Consider the following 21,137-nt stretch of genomic DNA (forward strand, 5'->3'; position numbering starts at 1 on the left):
AGATGGAGGAAGGCAAAGATGATGAAAGTCTAGGAAATGTGTCCTGAAAATTTTGTATGACAGACATTGCCTATGGGAAGTAAACTCAATAACCTAAGGAAAGTGTACAATTCCATATGAGAAGAATGAAAAGACTTTTCTGTAGCTGCAATACAACACCGTGATCAACTTATAAAAGGGGAGTTTACTTGGGCTTACGGTTCCAGGGGGATAGGATGTCGTCAACTTATAAAAGGGGAGTTTATTTGGGCTTACGGCTCCAGGGAGTTAGGATTCCATCTCCATCATGGCAGGAAGCATAGCAGCAGGCGGGCACCGTGACTGAAGCAGCATAGTAAACTGCAAGCAGGAAGACCAAGCTCGAATAGTGTGTGGCCTTTAAAATCCTGAAGCCCACACCCAGTATCATGCTTCCTCCAGTAAGGCCACACCTCCTAAACCTACACAAGCAGTGCCATCAACTGGGGACCAAGGGTCCAAATATCTGGGTCTCATCAGGCATTAAATGGAAGTGGGAATAATAATAGTCACCCTTCATCCCCACAGGCAGCTAAAGCACAAGACTGTGGGCCCATCAGGGAGGGGACAGGGTGAGATTAGTCTTGGGGACTCCCCTTCAGCATGCAGTTAAGCGTGCTGCCACAATGTTTGCTCAGCACCCGGTAAGGGCATTGCAGAGTGTGGATTTATCTAAAGCTATCTGCCCAAGGGAAGAGCGGAGAAGGGAAGAAGACTGGAAAGTCAAGTATGGAGTAGAAAACAGAGGTTTTCAGTGGACACATCCAGAGATTGTTCTCCACTTCACATTGTTTATTTACAGTATAAATGTCATATACTGTAAATGTAACATAAATATAAATGTTCATTTAAAATGTGAATTCACTATAATATGAAAAAATTCTCAAAAAATGTACAGAATGAATAGGTAAAGAAGAACACACAGATATCGAGATTTGGATATTAAGTTATGAGAATCATTCCTGAACATAGTTCTAGATCTCTCCTTGAATATCCAGTGTCCTATATGTAATATATTATCTTAGATATTATATATAGTCAAGTTTGTATATACTAACAAATGATGTTTATAGGTCACTGTTTTATTTAGAGAATTAGGGAAAGGAGTTTCTATTTTCTTCTAATTTTCCAGCATGGGAGTCTCTTCTATCCTGCTTCTGTTGAGAATATAAATAGTAAGAGAAAGACATGACTTACGCCTCTCCTCCTTCTTCTTGTTCTTCTTGTTCTTGTTCTTCTTCCTCTTCCTCTTCCTCTTCCTCTTCCTCTTCTTCTTCTTCTTCCTTCTTCCTTTCTTTCCCCTTCTTCTTCTTTCCCCTCCTCTTTCTTACCCCTCCTTTCTCTCCCTCTGCCTCTGCTTCTCTCTCCTTTTCTCTCCCTGCTGCCTTCCTTTCTTTGAAATGTGTTCATACCTGCAGACAGATCTATACTTCACTTGTAGTCTAGGCCAGCCTGGGATTCAGGGCAAATCCTGCTGTCTGGCTCCTAAGTGCTAGGATTTCTCATATGAACCTCTATGCCTGGCTGGTCCCCCTTTCATGCTCTCCTCTCTCATAGTCTGACACAGTGCACTTCAAGGACACTCAGGAAGTAGCTGATAGCTTGAATTAAATGAGGAAAAAATGTCTAGCGATGTGAGAATTGCAGGAATTGGTGAGAGTTGGCATAAAATAATTAGAAATACATTTTCGTGTACAGTGAGCTACGTTAGATCCCATGTCCACAAACATTCAAGACAGAAACACGGGCTGTGTTTGCAGGATACAGTGCTAAGAGACTCTACAAAAGAAAATATGTAACTGATTTCAGACCAATCCAATAGAGATCATTTATAAATTACATATAAAAGCAATATTGTGCCAGCCATAGCAAGACAGGGTTCCTCTGGCAATCCTAGAACTCACTTTGTACCTCGAACTCACAGAGAATTTCCTGCCTTTACCTCTCAAATGCTGGGATTAAAGTCATTCGATGAGACTTCCTTTGTTAAAAATAAATTTCCCCCTTTATTTTTATTTTATGTTTATGGGTGTTTTCTTGTATGTATGTCTATGCACCATACAAGTGCAGTGTCAGAGAAGGCCAGAAGAGGTCACTGGATTCCGTGGGGCCAGCATTCCAGATGTTTGTGAGCAACCATGTAAGTGCTGGGTATTGAACTAGGGTCTGCTGGGAGAGCAGCCAGTGTTCTTAACCACTGAGCCATCTCTCCAGCTCTGGGAAAAAACTTTCTTGGTGTAATGTTGATCAAAAGTATTAAAAACCTGTGTTTGGATGTTTTCTGAGTTGGTGTGTGTGTGTGTGTGTGTGTGTGTGTGTGTGTGTATGTGTGTCCATTAGAGAATTAACTGAGGAGGTAGATGCACCCTGAACGTGGGTGATTCCATCCCATAAGCCGGCGCCCAGGCAGATAAAATGGGGAAGGAGGAAGTCGGACTCTCGCCAGCATTCCTGCTCATTGCTTCCCAGTCCACAGAGAGGTGACACTGCCAGCTCCGGCCACCTCACACCAAGCTACTCCTGATTGCCCTGCTTTCCCCAACATGATGGGCCAGATTCCTTTAGCGTATGGGCCAAAATACACCTTTTTTCCTTTATGTCGCTTCGGTCAGATTTTGTCGCAACAACAAGAAAAGTAGCTAATTTGCATTCAAACCACAGTTTTGACTTTATAGAGATTTAAATGTTTCAAAAATTATATTTGCCTGTCAGGGAACTTTTTTCTTCATAAACAACATCTGTAAAAATGATTATCTACAAATAATTTTTGAGTTCCTGGGGAAAAATAATGTAGGAAAAATTGATGATGCTATTACATATTATCCTATTTTACAAACCTGTTCACTTACCCCAGGAAATACTACAATAACAAAAAGGTTTGTGTTTGGGCATTAGAGGTCTTTTTAACGCTCTGAAACTAAACTTGCAGGTTAGCAGACAAAGTAATGGATTTCCCGTGGCATCTTAATGTATCTTTCCACTTTCCTTTCCTTTGTTCCCATCCCCCACGTGCCTGCTTCCTTCCCCCTGGCTCCCTTTCTGTCCCCATCCAGGCCCGGCTTCTGCTCTCCTATTACAGGTATTCCGTCGCTTTCTCATTCCCATGTCTTTAAGCTCTCTTTCTCCTTCATTGTCCCCTTTTGACTTTTGTGACGCATAAATGTACACATGTAGACATATGTCTAGGTGTGTGCGCGCGCGCGTGCGTGTGTGTGTGTGTGTGTGTGTGTGTGTGTGTATATGTATACACACACACACACACTACATATTGATATGTAATTTCAAATGTAGATTCTGCATTAGGAGAAGCCATGCAGTATTTGTCTGAGTCTGGCTTATTTTGCTTAATGTAATGAATGACTCCTAGCTACATCATTTGTCCCGCAAATATAGAGATCATTTTGAAATAGTTGAAATGCTAGCAGCTTAGACGTTAGGTAAGATACAGTTTTCTCCTGTGGTTGGAATGTAAATGAAATTTTAAAAAATTTTAAAAAAGAATTTACACACACAAAAAGATACAGTTTTCTCATTCCTGGTTTAGGGGTTAAGTGGTTTGACTCAGCATAAACATTGACTCAGCTACTAATAAAAAGGAAAGTGTCTCTGCATAAATCCTGTCTGTCCTTTTAAGGTCTGAGGAACACAGTAAATTTATTCCTTGGGACAAGGGTCAGCAGTGTGACAGAGGCTGTAATTCACTGGATGTGCTGTGTGAGCCGTCTGTGGCAAGTGATAAGAACATAGGTATTTGATGGTGTCGTGGGTGTCACTGTTTCCTCCCCTCCTGTTCTATCGTGGTTGTATGCATCAGTGTGCAAAAGGCAGTGAGCAGAGTCCCTGACCGGCATCCCTGACCCGCAGAACTGATGCTGTGAGTGGGGGCCAGCCCACCCCTCATTTCCATAAGCATTGTGCTCACATGTTTGCATGCTGTACTCTTTTATTTCAGTAACATTTAAAAGCCATGGCCTCCGAGGAAATTAAACTAACAAAGAATGTCCACAGCAAGGCTCTGAGCGCTCAAGTCTCAGGTACGGTACAAAGTGCTGCTGTGAGTTGCCAATTAAAGAGACAATAGCCATCTTTCCCCTGGTGTCCTTTGTGTGCAAAAATGCCTGGATTTATTTCTAGATCACCGCATAAGAGCCTCTCTGGTCTTCCGGCGGCAGAGCACCCACACATAAGTCGGGCAGCTCAGTAGATGCCAGGCACCGTCTGCGCTGGACTCCATGCAGAGATCTCTGGACTCTGCTTGGCACTTGTGCCTCTCCTTGTGTTTAATCCTGTCGTGCTGGATTGTCTCATTTCCCATCTCACAGGTACAAGAGGCAGTGAAATTAGAAAGTCGAAGCAATTACAAAAGCCAGACTCACAGCCTAACAAATGATAGCTGAAATGGGAAAGAAGCAGAAAATGTGTTTTTCAGGGCCATGGCAGAAGGGTCCCCAGGATGGCTGTGTATTTATTTCCGTTTCTCCTGGAGACATCGCTTTACTGTTTCTAAGTTCAGTAATATTAGCTCTGAGACATGAAGTATTCTACTTAAGGTATAATCTAATGCAGACAAATGTCCACTCCAAATGCCACACTTTGGTTTTGTCTGGTTTTTTGTTTTGTTCTGGTGTTTTTTGTTTGTTGTTTGTTTGTTGTTTTTGTGACAGGGTTTCTCTGGGCTTTGGAGGCTGTCCTGGAACTCTCTCTGTAGACCAGGCTGGCCTCGAACTCACAGAGATCCACCTGCCTCTGCCTCCCGAGTGCTGGGATTAAAGGCATGTGCCACCAAAGACTGGCCCTGTGTTTGTTTTTAAGTCAAGGTGTTACTGTGTAACCCAGACCACAACTTGTTGCCTGCCTGCTTCAGTCTCCCAAGTGGCAGGATGATGAGCATGGACTATACCATGCCAGGCAAATGTTTTGATGGAATTAAGGATAACATCTAGTTAGCCTCTTTACTCATCAATGTCCGATGAATTGAAATCTCCCCAATAGTTTGCAACAAGCAGGCCCTGTTTTTATTTGTAGTGCTCAGAGCAGTTTGACTTTAAACTCTGATTTCAGTTCCTTTTCCCTGTGATAATGATAATCCTCACCAGGACAGTGAGCAGACTGACCCTGCCTTTCTTGGAATGAAAGGGAGATGAGGGCCACAGTGTGCTCTTGCTGCTTGAGTCCCCTGGGTTGGCACAGCATTGTCTCGCTTTAACTTTCTACAGCTCGGCTTGTCTTTTTTTAAAGTAAGAAATGGCTTATTTGGGCGCCACGCACACTTCCCTTCAGGGAGACAGAAGTCAGAATTGGTGTGAGGACAGCCAGGGAAGGCAGTCTGCATTAAGCTAAGACTGAACACTTCTTCCTCCCCACCTCTAGCCCCCGCCTGGGGAATCATACCATCTCAGTGTGTTTGGGAAAGTCACGTCCGACCATAATTTCCTGTGGCTTAGATGATGAAATTCACCCCGTGCCTTTGAGAGGTCACAAAGCTTGTTAGCCTGCCTCATTTCCTCTGTGTGTAGGATGATTTTTTTAATGGATTTTGTTTTTCTTGATTATGCGAATCTCCTACACATTTCTTATCGTTTCTCATTAGAAATCACAAGATCTACCATGCTGTGGGATTCGTCTCCACGGCTCTATAATTGCATGTTATCTGGAGGTAAAAGGAGTGGGCTTTCCTGGGCAGCTCTCATGCAAATTCCTAAGAACCCAGATTTCATTTAGGGGTTAAAATACCAGTATAGAAGCTATGTATGGTGCTACACAGACAAAATCACAGCTACTCATCTAAAATAAAAACTAGTATGCTGTTCTAAATCTTATGCTGTGGTTTCTTTTAGACACAAGAAATTGTGCAGCCCACACCCATGAACTCAAAAGCAAAGAGGAGAGGGCTTTGATGTCAGAGAGTGGCTTTAGCTGTTAGCCAGATTGGAGGTGATCTGGCTCCGCCCTTCCATAGACTCTCCCCCCACACCCGTTCCGTGATAGGGGAAGTGATAGCATCAGTAAATAGAAGGAAACAAAGTAGGAAACAGCAGGTCTGCCTCGCATGGTGTAGTTCCTGTGGAGAAGCAGAGGAAGAAAACTATTTGTGAGGGTTTTTTTCTTCTTTCATTACTAAGTTCTAGGTACTATACTGGTTTTTGTGTTTTTTGTTTTCCTTAAAAACACGGCCATGTGCCATTAGTGTCCACAGAATGGAAAAAGTAAATCCGTCCCTTCCTCATGATGATTTGTTTAAAAAAAACAAACGACTGTAAAAGGTTTGTCCACTTGAAGCTGAGTGCCAAATGACAAGGACAGAATTGTGTCTTAGGAGAACAGAGTGAGCCCTTCCAAGCAGCTGCCCTTGTGCTGGTGGCCGCGGTTTAAGGAGCCAGGACCGGAAGTTACGGGTGCTTAGCATTCAGCTCAGTACCTTTGTGTTTTCCAGCGGCCAGGTGGATGCCAGACTCTACCGTGTGAGCCCCTGGCTTCTGTGTGGGTGGGTTCCTTCTCACCTCCTTTCAAACAGACTAGCATTTGCAGTACAGTCACACACACACCCTGCCCCCAAAAAACAAAAAACAAAGTGGCAACAGGCTTTCTTCCCTGACCTTCTAAACAGAGAGGTCATACCACTGAAAATGAATTTAAACTTTTCAGACCCCAACCTGGAGTCCTGTGTCTCTCTCCATCAGACCGCCATTTCATAAGTCCTCTTCTTTCATTCCCATGTATTGTTTTTTTTAGTAAAATTGGATCTTATTTTTCTATTTGCTTTTAAAGTGTTGAAACTTAACACACTCAGAAGTCTGTCTGTATCTCTGTCGTGCACACACCCACAGGCACCGATGGGTCACAGTAAAGTGATGTCACTCTTATCTAGAGGGCATCATGACCCTTTTGTGATATCCTAAATTATATTTTTGTTGCACAGCTCTCCTTTATGGCTTAGCATCAAATAGAATGTTTATATAGCTGAGGAGAGCTTTGAACTACTGATCCCCCTGAAGCCACCTAGGAGAGCTGGGTTTACCGGCTGTGCCACCACACCCAATTTTCTGTGGCACTGAGCATCAGACCCAGGTTTGCATGCAGCCCAGCCGAGCAAGCACTCTGCTAACCCAGCTGGACTCCCAGCTCCACAAACAGGGATTCCAATGGGAGAGTCAGCCCAGAGAGCTGTCGTCCATATTATGCTGTTGATAAATGGAGTTCATTTATTCTCTGTGGGTCTTTAATTGATCCACAACTTACTGTGCTTTTACATAAAAATGTCTCAACACAATGAAACCTTCATTAATCGCCAACTGAGAACCCAGCATCTGAGACAAAGTAGACATAATGGGGTGGGTGTCTGTTTTATCATTCTCTGTCCCATTTTTTTTTTTTTTTTTTTTACGAGACAGGGTTTCTCTGTATTGTTTTGGAGGCTATCGGTCCAGCCCGGCCTCGAACTCACAGAGATCCGCCTGCCTCTGCCTCCCGAGTGCTGGGATTAGAGGCGTGCGCCACCAACGCCCGGCTCCATTCTCTGTCCTGTATTACAGTCACTTCTGATGGGCACACTGGGAATTGGCTCCATCTACACAAGGATATGCATGCCTCAGTATGAAAGTCACTCAGCCATTTCCGAATGTTCTGACACCTCACTGCAATAACACTATTTAGGAGTTACTTTAGCTGTGTGTTCGTTGACCATTACTGCCCAAAAGAAGGGGTGGGCGGAGTCTTGCCAGGTCCCAGCTTTTGTGCAGTCTACTAACTTCTAGAGTTTCTTACATAAGGTCAGTGAAACATTAATGATGAGTGCAACATATTGTAAGTAGATTTTATCTTTTAAAATGATTTTAATTCCCAAAAATACTAACCCAAAAGGGTAAGAGTCTTTTTTACATAGTACATGTATTCATAGTAGTGGACTAATTATTACATTTTACCTTAAAAATGTTCATGAATCAAGCAGATCACAGGTGCACACCTGTGACCCAAGGTATTTGGGACGCTGAGGCATGAAGAACTCTTTGAGCCTGGGAGTTTGGGGTCCTCCTGGGAAATATAATGAGACTGCTTAAAACAAAACAAAATGGTGAAAAGAATTTTTTAATTGAAGAAGGAAGGGAAGAAAGGGAGACAAGGTAGCTTTGTTGAGACATAACACATGCGTGTACATTAAAATTAGCTTTTACTGTCAAGCTAGCCATACTAAAACTGTGTCAAAATTAGCTTTTAAAACTGTATACGTAAATGTTTTTTAGTCTACTCAAAGTTGAACTGCCATCTAAACTTTTAACTTTTGTTTTTAAATAAGGAAATTCAAATAACATTAGTTTGAAGAAAAGGTCCACAATGCACCATTCAAACCAAACTCTTGTCGATTTTAATGCATTTTGTTTTAGCTCTTTAAAAAATCCAGGTATTTTTATGTGAACTAATGAATGTCTTGTGTTTTTATCCTTTTCATTTCTTTCGAGCGCAGATGGCTCTGTCTCTTTAAGGCTGCTCACAGCGTGCTGAGGTGTGCTGTGGTTCTTGCTGCTGTGTGAACACATGAAGTTATTGAAGTAAAGAAAATAACTTCATGGATGCAGCCGAAGGGCTGTGCTGCTTCCCAGTGAGCTGTCTCTTTCTAGAACTTCTGAGGGTCCTCAGAATCTTGAATCTGGTGAACGATAAGGCTGGTAGATGCCTGTGTGCAAGGGTGTAAAAATAGAGCAAGAATTAACAAAACTATGACCGTAAATGGTTTCAGGCCCTCAAACCAAGGGCTAAGTTGTATTGAACATGGTGAAGCAATGAGTTGCACTTGAACGTGCAGAGACATGGAATAATGAGTGTGTAACAGTGGACAGACAGACAGAGGGAGTTGATGGGTAAACAATGAATATGGACACTTACAGAAGAACCAAATATATAAGAGAGAGGAAAGGGACAGTCTCTGGAGATGCCAGTGAAAACATTTTTTCCCAAGAATTTCACAAGGAGCAGTTTAAAAATGGACAGTGATAAATGCCACTAAGAATTTGGAAATATGGAAGCTCACACGTTACAATTGATGAACCTTTCAAGAGACTAACTGGGTAATATTTATTAAATTCAAGACTTCTATCCTCTTTAATGAATACATTAAGAAATTTACAAAAGTAGTAACTTGTAAAAAGTACGTGTACAGATGCACACCTTAAGTCCTAGCTGTTTGGAGGTTGTAGTTGGCACCATCTGGCTCCCAGATAAACACACGGAGACTTAGTGTTGATTATAGACGCTTGACTTTGGCTTAGGCGTGTCCCACCAGCTCTTTTAACTTAAATTTAGCCTGTTTCTGTTAATCTACATTCTGCCTTGGGGTTTTTTACCTTTCTTTCATTCTGTGCGTCCTACTTTCCTGCTTCCTCTGTGTCTGTCCATCTGGCCCCTGCCATCTCTTTCTTTCTTCTTTCCCCACACCTAAATTCCTCCTCCCACTTACTCTCCCTGTCTGGAAGTCCCGCCTCCACCTCCACCCTTGCTATTGGGTGTTCAACTTTTTATTAGACCAGTCAGATGCCTTAGGCAGGCAAGGCAAAACAGTACCACATCTTTATATAATTAAATAAGTGCAACACATCTTTGCATAGTTAAACAAATATTCGACACAGCCGGGCAGTGGTGGTGCACGCCTTTAATCCCAGCACTCGGGAGGCAGAGGCAGGCGGATCTCTGTGAGTTCAAGGCCAGGCTGGACCGACAGCTTCCAAAACAATACAGAGAAACCCTGTCTCGTAAAACCAAAAAAAAAAAAAAAAATTCCACAACAGGAGGCTAAAGCAGGAGGACTGGTTAGCCCCAGGAGTTGGAGACCACCCTGAGAAGAATAGATAGATTCTGTCTCAATAAATAATAATTTTAAATGAATAATTTTAGATGTAAAGATAGTCACTGATGCCATGTCAACAATAGCAAGAAACCAAGAATTTTTTTCAGTGATGGGAAGGTTGGCTAATTACATTATAATTAACCATACAGAAGGATGTGTATGTGTGCTGCCCAGAGCCCTAGTGTGTGGTACATTTTTATGCAAAAAACAAAGACATGGCGGTTCACATCCTGTTTATAGAAAGAATACTTATTGATTTGTCTGTTTTGGGGCTATATCTTTGGAGGATATTTTACTTCTTGCTAAGTTTTTAAATTGAACTAAGTGATTTTTTTACTTGTTTTCTTTAATCTACAATTTTTAAAAGTTAAGTAACATACTTAAGGTCTTCAAAGATGAAAGTTACAACAGTTAGAGCAAGCTGTCAAAATGTTGCCAAATATAAGTCCTTAAGGAACCTGTGTAGTGATGAGGTAAAAATAATTTCTGTTTATCAATTTAATAAGCCGTTAATGTGGGAAGGGATAGTTCTAAAATATATAAAAATTACCTAAAGTGAAATATTTGACATAACTTTTATTTTTCTAATTGTAAAAGTAATGAGGTGCCATTATGAACCTTTCTTTTCCCTTTGAGACAAGATCTTCCTATGTAGGCTGGCCTCAAATTCACCCTGCCTGAGACTCCTCAGTATTGGGTCGGTGGGCATGCACCACCATACCTATTCTTATAAAACAGTTTGAAAATAAATATGAACACACACAACAGTGAAAATTATCTACAACTCGGTCACTTAGAGGGTTCAGTCCTGAGCCTTGAATTTTCACTTAGGATGTTAATTTGAAATTCCGATCTCATCTTCACAGAGAGTATGCTCCAGCCTCCTAACCTGTCTAGCTTCTGATTAGTTGTGGGACAGGTACCATAAAGAAGTCTCCTGAGTGTTCCTATGCAAGATTAGCTTTGTTGCTACTTTATATTATAATTATATATATTTTTTGCAGTGCTATGGATTAAACCCAGAGCTTTGTGTGTGCTAAGCAAGACCTCTGCCGCTAAAGCTATATATTCAGCCCTTAAGAACTTTTAGTTACTAAAAACGCTTTTTACACTTCTGGGGGGGTTGTGTCACATGCCACTGTACACGGGTGGAAGTCACGGGACAGCTTCTGGAAGTTTTTTTCTCTCCTTTTACCATGTGTATCTGTGGAATCAGTTGTCACACTCCATGCCAAGTGTCCTTACCCTCTCTGCCATCTCAGCAGTCCTTTAAGAAGTGTCTTTATGGACATTCAAGTCTCCATTTACAGCTTGTTTAGCAACTGTATACTTTTTGTAGCCTTGAGAATATTTTTCCTACTCGAATGGGAAAAATATACATATATATATATATCCATATATCAACATTCACATATACAAACATGAAATACAAGATTAAATTAATGATGATGATGATGATAACAAGCCTTACCTTCTGATAGTTTCTTAGAACTTTGTGTTACTTTAGTTAAAATTCCTAACTGAAGATCTCTAACAAAGCATTTGCCTCAGTGATACAGTGGGAAATTTTGCCAATTTGAAGAGAAAGTGCTTGGCAAACGTGATGAATAGGCAGAAAAACGCTTGCACACTGTTCTGTTGTTAAATATGAGTTGAAGTGAGAAATGTAAGAGTCCAAAGTGGGTATCATTTCTGGATTATGATGACAAAGAATAAACCTACAAGTTCAACAGCCAGCCAGACCCAAGAACATAACTAATGATCTCGTTTCTGTAGAGGCTAAAATGCAAGGTGGATAATATTACACTATGTGAAAGATGGAGGCCTACAACTTACAGAGCAATAAATAATAATTCAGACTTGAGTATAAAGCTTTACAGATGTGACTGTACTCAACACAATTCCCAACATTTAATAAAAGAGAACAGAAATGCTAAAGGATGAAAAAGAGGGAGGCAGGAGGGCATATAGGCATGTCAATCAAACCCTGAAACTTCACATTGTTGCAAGAGGGAGCAGAGGTGTCAGTGGTCCAGCCAGGCAGCCATGGAATTGCTTCTCATTTCTCCTTCCTTCTTTCTGATGCTGTCAGCTGCTGTAGAGGAGGAGAGATGCCTCTTTCTCTCAGCATTCCCTCTACCCCAGCCTTGAGACCCTCTCCTTATGCCCCTGAAAGAGAATTCCCAGCAGGACTCTGGTGGAGCCGGCAAGTAGTCAGGCTGGATTCAGCAGACAAGGAGGCAAAACCTGAAAATAAATAGCTGAGCAAGAGCAGCAACAAAGGGAGCCTCCATCCATCCTTGGTCTACCACTTTAACTCTCCTTGCTCTCGTTTGGGATGGCCAGATGGCATTCTTCCTCTAATAGATGTCATCTTTACCCATAATTCAGTCTGTTATAATTAGATGCTTTGGATATAAGACTAAGTACTAGGAAAAGGTCATTAACACCTTGCTTGGGGGTGTGTGGCATGTGTGTGTGCATGTGCGTGCGTGCGTGTGTGTGTGTGTGTGTGTGTGTGTGTGTGTTTGTGTGTGTGTGCGCGTGTGTGTGTGGTGTTTCTGGGAGCTGCAGCCTCCTAAGACCAGCTTTGTTGTTTTTTCTGACTCCTGTCTCCCTCTTATGGTCAGGGTGTCCTATACCCAGCTGCAAGTCCCCTTTATTTACCTTCCTCAGTGATTCCAGCCTGTCTTAGCCCTAACATTTATTTAACCCTATCATTCACTGTCACCATAATATTAGCCACTCTAAGTCTTGGCCAGCAAAAGGGCAAGGAAGAAATAGTCACCAAGCGCTTGAAGCACTGTGTGATTCGGTGCTAGAGAGTCGTTCTCTTAAGTACCACACTCATGGTGGGAAGAACTCTGCACTGCAAGGTTACTCACCCTCTGCCTCCGACCACCACCAGAATCCTGGTGGTGCAACTTAAACCTGTTCTTTCCATGACGGACCCTGGGTGACAAGGTCCCAGCCTTCTTTGCCCCACAACCCAGGATTCCTTAGTGATCTGTATCCATGAGGTTATGTCTTTCCACCTCGCCCTCACCTCTGAACCAGCAATTTCCTGTTAGCACCAGAGGATCCCAGCTCTCCTTCGAATTTATCTCGCACTCACCTCTCTCTGGGGCCAGTGGCCTTCCAAGGACACAGTGTTCTTTGGCGACGAGAGAAAGGTGTTCTGCCCTGGCAGATGCTGTTCTGTGACCTTGGTGTAGTGAAAAAGACTGCCCTTCCTGCATGTGGTACTGCCTGAACTTGATATGCCTAGCAAGTAGGTAAGCTGGACTTCACCTGTCTTGAGCATTGTCAGCCTGGAATCCTTGTGCAGGAAACAGCCTGCATCACTCACACAGTACCATGATGAGGGACCACCTGTGTGGTCCCTAAAGTGCTGGGTCACAATGTTCTCTTTCCTTACCAGTTCCCAAGTGACTATCTAAATCCCTCCACCTACCCAGGGACCCTTGAAGTACCTGGGCTGCTATAATTTGCAGCCCAGTCTCTGTCTCCTTGACCTTCTGAACTTTTTTTGCATGCTCGTTTATTTTGAAAGTTCATTTTTCTACTATTAAAAATGGACTGTATTAGTCAGATCCATGATCTATCTTTCCTGAAGTGGTTCCTTGATAGCAGGCAAAGAGATCTGTTGCAATTTTCTGCATGTGTTCTAGGCTGTCAGGGTTTTAAATCTCACTCAGAGATGATTCCTGTATCAACAAAGAAAAGAAATTTTTTCTTTTGGGGTGCGGTTTTTGAGACAAGGTTTCTCTGTGTAGCCCTGGCTATTCTGGGATTCACTCTGTAGACCAGGCTAGCTTTAGGCTCAGAGATCCACCTACCTCTGCCCCCCAGGAGGTGAGATTAAAGCCATGCACCACCACTGCCCAGCTCAAAGAAATGGATTCAATGACAAGTTTAAAAAGCAAAGTGGGCCATTGTAATCGTTGTAGTCTTTGACCATCGCTCATGACCTCTGCTTGACAGGAGGCTGGGGAAGATGAGGGTGGGGCAAAGCGGAAAAGGAGCAAGTGGTACCAGACCCGACTTTGAGAGCAACGCAACCTCAGGCGCAATTGGTTGCCCACATGCAGCAAAACTGAATCACTTCCTACCCAGGAAGCGTTGGGAGATAAAATCCTGTTCACACTGGCCCTTTAAGTCCTGCATGTGTTTCTGTGAGTCACCTAGGAGTAGCAGAAGTCAAAGAAAGGATTGACAGTGTGGCAGGGGCTACTGGGGTATGGTTCAACAGAGTTGGAGTCATCCAAAACAGACTGCTGCTAAAAGCCCCATGAAATTTATTTTTATGATTTTACTTTTGTGTGTGTGGTATGTGTATTATGACATGTGTGTTTGTGTATTTGTTAGTGCGGTTTGTGTATGTATTATGCTATGTGTGTGTGTGTATTTGTTAATGTGGTATGTGTGTGAATGGTATATATATTATGCTGTGTGTGTATGTGTGTGTGGTATATATATTATGCTATGTGTGTGTATATAATTTGCTAATGTGTATGTGTGTGTATTATGCCATGTGTGTATATATGTTTGTTAATATTGTGTGTGTATGTGGAGACTACAGATCAACTTTGATGCCTTTCCTCAATCACTTTCCACTTTTCCTTTTTTTCAGACATTGAACCAGAAGCTCACCAATTAGGCGAGGCTGACTGGCCAGTGAGCTTCAGGGATATTCTTGCCTCTCCTTTTCCCTTAGTGCTGGCGTTATGGCTGTACACCATCACACACACCATCACACACACCATCACACACACCATCACTCACACCATCACACACACCATCACACACACCATCACTCACACCATCACTCACACCATCACACACACCATCACACACACCATCACACACACCATCACACACACCATCACACACGCCATCTCACACACCATCTCATCTGGCTTTTTACATGGGTTCTGGGGAGCCGAACTCAGGTCCTCGTGTTTGTGAAGTAGGCATCTGACCAACTGGTCCTAAATTGTTTTATAAGCTGTTTAACTACCTTGTCTGAAAGCATAAGACTCCTAGTGTGTGTGTGTGCTCGCGAGTATGCACACGTTATTAAGAAGGCTGGGACTTCTGCTAGCTGTTATATAAAACAAGGCTCACATTTATCTACTTGTCTAGATTCTCAGATTTGTCTGCTCTTTCTGATGCATAAATCTGGGGCCTACGATTTTGAGACAGCCTTTGGTAATCTTCCTGTCCAGTTTTGTCCCTATGAATTTATGTATGTGAATAGATAGACATGTATAGGCACTATATAGTAATTGTGTGCACTATCTCTAGATCTTATAGAAACATGAGATCCTCACCGTGACAAAGATCTTAAGTTGTCTAAAAGAATCTTTTCTCAGGCTGGGGAGATGGCTCAGCCATTGCAGGCTAAGCCTGTAATAAAAATATAAGAATCTTTTCTTTGACTTTTATTTGGAAATGTCATTTAACTCTTCTGCATTGTTGTTTTCTGACAAAGGAATTGGATCACAAATACAATCCAAATTTATCTATTAGTTAAGAAGCCCAGACACAGAGAGCAGGGGACTGCCCCTTCAAAAAAATAACTATAATATAAAAGCATAGAAATTTCTCTGTCTTATAACAGCTCAGGAGTAGGTGGCTCAGGGAAAATGTAGAGTCGTTTTCTTTCCTCCCAGAGATTTGTTCCACTGTAACTAGGCAGGGGCTTACATTAGGGGATGGAGTTGGAGTTTTTCATGGTGTTCTAGGAGAAGTTTTTTGTAATGGAAATACCACTGTCTGATATAAGGAAAGATAACTGGATGGTATTCTATAGCATATTTTTAGGAGAAAGAAAACAGGTAAACCTGAAGATGATTAAAAAAAAACCACAAAACCCCACTATACCTAGTACCATTTAGAAAAGAAGAGATGAGGAGCTGGATAGATTCAGGCCATTTCCTCCCTGTCTAACGTCCTGTTGGTCCATTTGGATGGCTATGAGAAGACAGCATAGGCTGGGGGCTTGTTTATTTCTCCAGGTTCCGGAGGCTGAGGAGTCATAGATCAGTGTGATGACATATTCAGAGTCTGAAAAGGACCCCCCTTCCTCTAGAGATGCCTCTTTATGGCAACTGTACATGGTGAGGGATCTCTCTCTGACCCTTTTTATAAGAGCACTAATCCCATTCATGAGGGTTCCCTCCACATAGTCACCTACACAGAACCCCATCTTTTAGTACCATTATCTGGACCATACATGGGTTGGGGTTTTAACATATGAATTTGGGAGGCACACAAACACTAAGTCTACTGCACTTACACATATATCTGAATTAATAATTATCATTGTGTATATGTATATATATGGGGAGATTCTAACTTTATTGTGTGTGTGTGTCCTATCTTTTCAAAAAAACTGTGAGCTCTTGAGAAACAAATCTACATCAGACCATCCCTGTTTTAGTCTCTAGCATAGCATCTTACATATACAAGGAGCACGGTACATTTCTATAGGTTGACTCTTTGGATGGGAGTCTGGTTAGCTGTGGAAATTCTTCTTCCTCAAGGAGTTTGCTCACTGCATAAACACTGCTATCCCTACTCTTATCTCTGGGATACCGAGATTGCAGGTGACTGAGTAGGTTCTTCCTGTGGTGCTAAATGCGTTATTGATTAGTAAGGGAATTGACTAGCATAAGTGGCCGCAGGAACGCTCTTCCTCTCATTTCTTTGTGTCGTTCCAGCAGAAGTGAGACAGTTTCCAAGCTCTATCGGAGCTGCATGATGAATAGCTGCTGGGTAAATTAATATAGATGAGACCAAAACAAGGGGCCGGGCTTGGCCACCCTGGTTCTGCTTCCTTTTGCTCAGCCTCCTGGCAGGGGCCGCCTTGCTCATGGTTTGGCCCCAGCTCCTCCCTTGCTTGTCTGTAGCTGCGGGTGAGTCATGGCAGCCTTGCGGCCCTCCTCTTCCAACTGCCAAGGAGAGAGGGTGCCCCCAGATCCTGTCCTCTAGCTCTTGAAACACAAAGCTGTTTCTAGAGCTGCTGGTGGCAGGGGGCTCCCTGCCCGCTGACTAACTCGCTTCCCCTCACCCCTCTGTCAGATTCCCTGCTGAGGTAAGTAATGCGGAGTGGGTTTTCACGCTTTTTCTTCAGCTTTCTCTTCCTTTTGTATACGTCTGGCTTGTAAATGTGGTGAATACATGCTATAATTATAACCCTCTTTGACAGTTCTGTAATCTAATTGTAATTCACTCTGAGCATCTTTTTAAGACAGTGCTGTGTATGGAAAAAGCAGCTGTTCCAATCTCATCTGCTAAGCTGACAAGAAGGAGTTGGAAGCAGCCCCAGCAGCTATGGGAACTTCCGACCCATTAAAGACCTGACAGAGGGCTATTCTCTGAGGGACAGAGGGTGAGAGGGAGAGAGAGAAAGGGAGAGAAAGAGAGAGAGAGAGAGAGAGAGAGAGAGAGAGAGAGAGAGAGAGAGAGAGAGAGAGAGAGAGAGAGAGAGAGAGAGAGAGAGAGAGAGAGAGAGAGAGAGAGAGAGAGAGAATGTACTCACCCATGTGTGTCTATTTTATAGACTCTAACCTGGCAAAAGAGTTAGTTTCAACATGCATAAGAAAGTGATCTGAAGTGAGTGAGCTCTTCCCATGCGCTTTCTGCAGTAAGACCGGTTTTTTTTCCTTTTAGCAGAGGTGCCTGCTGTCCCTCTCAGCCAGGAGTGGGTCCCTGTGCTGGCTGGAGACTCAGTGTTCATTGGACATTGTATTAGTTCCCTAGGGGTGCTATAACAAGTTCCACACGCTGGGCAGCAGAAATGGTTGTCTCTCTATTCTGGAGGCCAGAGGCTGGAAATCAAACTGTCTGTTGCACCAGTTCCTCCTGAGTTCAGTGAGGGACACCCACTTCAGCCTCCTCCCTGGCGGCCGGCAGCAGCAGGTGCTCCTTGACTTGTACATGATGCTCTCATTAGGCATTCACTTTATCTCCCTCTATTTGTGTCTGAGTCCAAGTTCCCTCCTTTTTTACAAGGGCATCAGTTATATTGGGTTACAGCCTACCAGAATAACCACATTCTAACTTAATAGCTGTTGTAATGACCCTGTCTCCATATAAAGTCCCTGTCAAAGGATCTAAGCATACAGAGTCCAACACAACCAGTCAGCCCGTGACTGGTGTATATTTGAATATGAGGGATTTTTTTCTTATAATAGCCAAAAACAATCTGTGTCCTTACAATGTTTTTGGATAAAAATGCAGACAGACTCTCACAAGAACATTTTATAATGGTATTGTCTCTTTCATTTATTTTGGGCTAAACACAGAACAATAAGTCTGCCATCATGGCTGGGTTTTGTCCAAGTAGTTGCAGTGGAGCCTGGCCTACCTTTTAACCTTGCTTGCCCTGAATGCAGTGTCCTGAACATGAGGCAATATGAAGAGGATTGATGGTGGGTCATGTCAGAACCTTCTGAGTGGCAGGTGAATTGGAAGGATTCATCTGAGGTTGAGTAACAGAGATTTTCCCACCGTCTCTTCTCCCTGTTGCAAGAGGGAAGTTGTAGACGAATCAAGAAGCCCTCCTGGATACAGAAAACCCCTCTGGTTGAGGGCTCTGAGGGCTCTGTGGGCCAGACCACTGACTGTTTTGAAACAGATTTGAAAACAGTGTCCAAGATGAAGGGGGAAGCAAGCAGGAAAGAGAAGGCATCTGGATGCTGCTGGGAGTAGCAGTGAGCCAGGTTTTAGGGAAACAGACTGTGGCCAAGGTTCTGCGATCAACTACTGTGAAAATGGACAAGTGTATTCATCTTTCTATTTACTGTACACGGTGGGTATGTTCAGCCTGCCGTCCTGCATTGTCAAGGTTGTCCATTGGCAAGGAGGCAGCAGATGGTAGTTTGGTAGTAGATTGGTGTTGTGAAAAACATTGGGTAAGGGTCTCTCTAACCTGTGCAAACATGAATGTCCCCCCCGACACACTGATGCTCTGGGAAAGTAATCTGAGGAACTGACTGGGGCCTGTGTTGAAAGAAATACAAGACAGAAGGAGATTACATGCGAGTGAAAGGGGGCAGGGGAGTGAAGGCGCCCAGCAGCCTACCTCCAGACATACAGGCAAGATGCTGGGCTAGAGGCTAATTCCACAGCTCTTGTCCACACTGTTATCATCAGCCACACCTGTGTCATCATAACTTGGTAAGTGTATTTCTACAGACTGATATGTCCCCATAAGTTTAGATACTTCCTTGTTCACAGAGCAAGAACAAGTGAGAAGATTGACGTCCCTTGCTTCCTGGGAGGTATACATAGCAGTTTAGCCAGGAAGACATAATTTCATTGTGGCCGGTTCCTGGCTCTCCAAAGCCTGGCTTCACGGTGAAACACACAGTAGGGTTTAGATGGTGTACACACCAAAGGGAAACTCACTCTTACTTGAAGGGATCAGAAAGCCTGCTGATGCCTATTGGGAGGAGGAGACAATCCTCATGGCAGCTCTTGGTGTGGAGTGTAAATAATACAAGATGTTAGTTTCAAAGACCATCTGAGATGAAGAAAAGCCAATAAATTTGTTTCTCTGGACTACCCCCCGCCCCAATCTTGGCTTTTGCTATTCTTTTTGAAATCCCATTCTTTGAACACAACCCTTAGGGAAGGAGCTGGATTGGTTGTAAGGCACAATTATTCATTTATTACACAGTGACCATCAAACAGGAGTGTGGTGCTGTGCCTATATCAAAGTTTTAAAGGAAAGGAAGGCCTGTGGGCATGGCAGACAGAGGAATGGGCTCTGCTAGCAAGAATGGTGCCTGGTAGGTTGCCTGTAGGAGGTGAAGGCAGGATTCTAAGAGAATGTATAACATTTCAACTGTTCCTTGAAGGACAGATAGAAAACAAAAATAGTAAACTAAGGGCTGAAAAGAAATTCCAGGCAAACGGATAGCCTTGAACAAAGAAGAAAGAAAGTGCTTTGTATCTTCAAAAATCTAGCTGGTAATCCAGCATGCCTGGATGTAGGATTTGGAGTAAGAGCTGTAGGTCAGATCCTGGAAGCCACAGATGAGAGCTAGTTTATGAAAGAAAACTGAACGTTGTGCCCTGGAGGGGAGTTGGACTTGATCCTGTAGGTAAGAGCAGGCACTGAATGACTTTTGATGTGAGCAGACCTTCCTTTTTAAAATGCAGGCCAACCCCCATCTGTGGCCACGTGACCGGGAGTGTGCAAGGATGTCTTCAGGAATGTGCAGTGGGGGACAAGCTGTAGGACTCCAGAGAAAGGCAGCAGGAGCAGCATGTCCTGCACACATGTTTTTGAGGGGAGGGAGGAATATAGATTGGTATTTTCTTATACGTTAATTTAAAAATCTCTAGACATTTTTACATAGAGCTAAAGGCAGGGTTACCTTAGGGAGGGGAAAAAGTGGCATAAGGTGTGTGCCTTTTAGTGAGCACCTGGGCTGAGATGTGCACCCAGAAGTCACATGTCTGTCTCTGTCGCTCCCTTCCCAGTTTTTCTGAATAACGCCATGAGCTTGTTCTGTTGGGCCACCTACAGCCTGGATTTTGCCCCTTGTCCCTCTGTGTGTCCCTCTGGCTTATTTGTTCCTCCTTCCTCTGTACTTTCTGTAAATTGGTAATTCTGGAGGTGTTCTCAGATTTAGATTTTTTATAAAAAAAAAAAAAACTCGTTCATCGGTAAAGTGTTCGTCCATCGGGGACAAGTAATACTAGGTTGATTGCCTCGTGTGCACTTGCAAGTATGTGCATGTGTGTGTGCTTGTGTGTGTGTGCATGTATGTGTACATATGTGCGCATGCGCATGTGTGTGCGCATGTGTGTGTGTCCTCCAGCTGTCCCAGCCACATTTATTAAACAAGTCTAATTTTCTCTGATGCTTGAAGATGCCATTTTTATCACATACTCAATTACCAGGGTATTCAGTCTATATTCTGGGCTCTTTGTGTTCTGTCCCGTTGATCTGCCTGTTCGTGTAACTTTCCATATTGTTTCAATTATCGGCATCTACAAAGCATCCCAATGTCTGGTAGGGTGGTTTCACTTACCCTTTCTTTTAAGAGCATTCCTTATTATTCTCATTGGAATTAGATTTTTCCTTCTGTCTTAAGATGAATAAAATGTTTATGGTTCTCAAAATTTTTTATCAAAGATGAGGCATTTGATAGTTGGCTTGTTTGTTGATTTGCCTATGTTGGTTTTGAACTCGTGGATTCAAGCAGCCGTCCCACTTCAGCTTCTGAGTGTTGAGATTATAGGACATCCCACCATTGTCTGC

The 21,137-nt window shown here is 43.0% G+C and overlaps 1 protein-coding gene across 6 annotated transcripts in view; it reads left to right on the plus strand.

Annotated features, from left to right (window-relative positions):
• The window catches only part of Cracd (capping protein inhibiting regulator of actin dynamics), a 210,680-nt gene that overhangs the window by 100,276 nt on the left and 89,267 nt on the right, over nt 1-21,137 (plus strand). The window contains exon 1 of one of the 6 annotated variants that reach the window (XM_040747247.1): nt 16,700-16,955. The exons of the other annotated variants lie outside the window; for them this stretch is intronic. The gene's annotated coding sequence lies outside the window, so the exon portion shown is untranslated. Of the gene's footprint in view, nt 1-16,699; nt 16,956-21,137 lie in introns of those variants that run through there. 6 annotated transcript variants of the gene reach the window in all.

Source organism: Mesocricetus auratus, unplaced genomic scaffold (assembly GCF_017639785.1).
Source record: "Mesocricetus auratus isolate SY011 unplaced genomic scaffold, BCM_Maur_2.0 Super-Scaffold_100006, whole genome shotgun sequence".
NCBI classification, from domain to species: domain Eukaryota; kingdom Metazoa; phylum Chordata; class Mammalia; order Rodentia; family Cricetidae; genus Mesocricetus; species Mesocricetus auratus.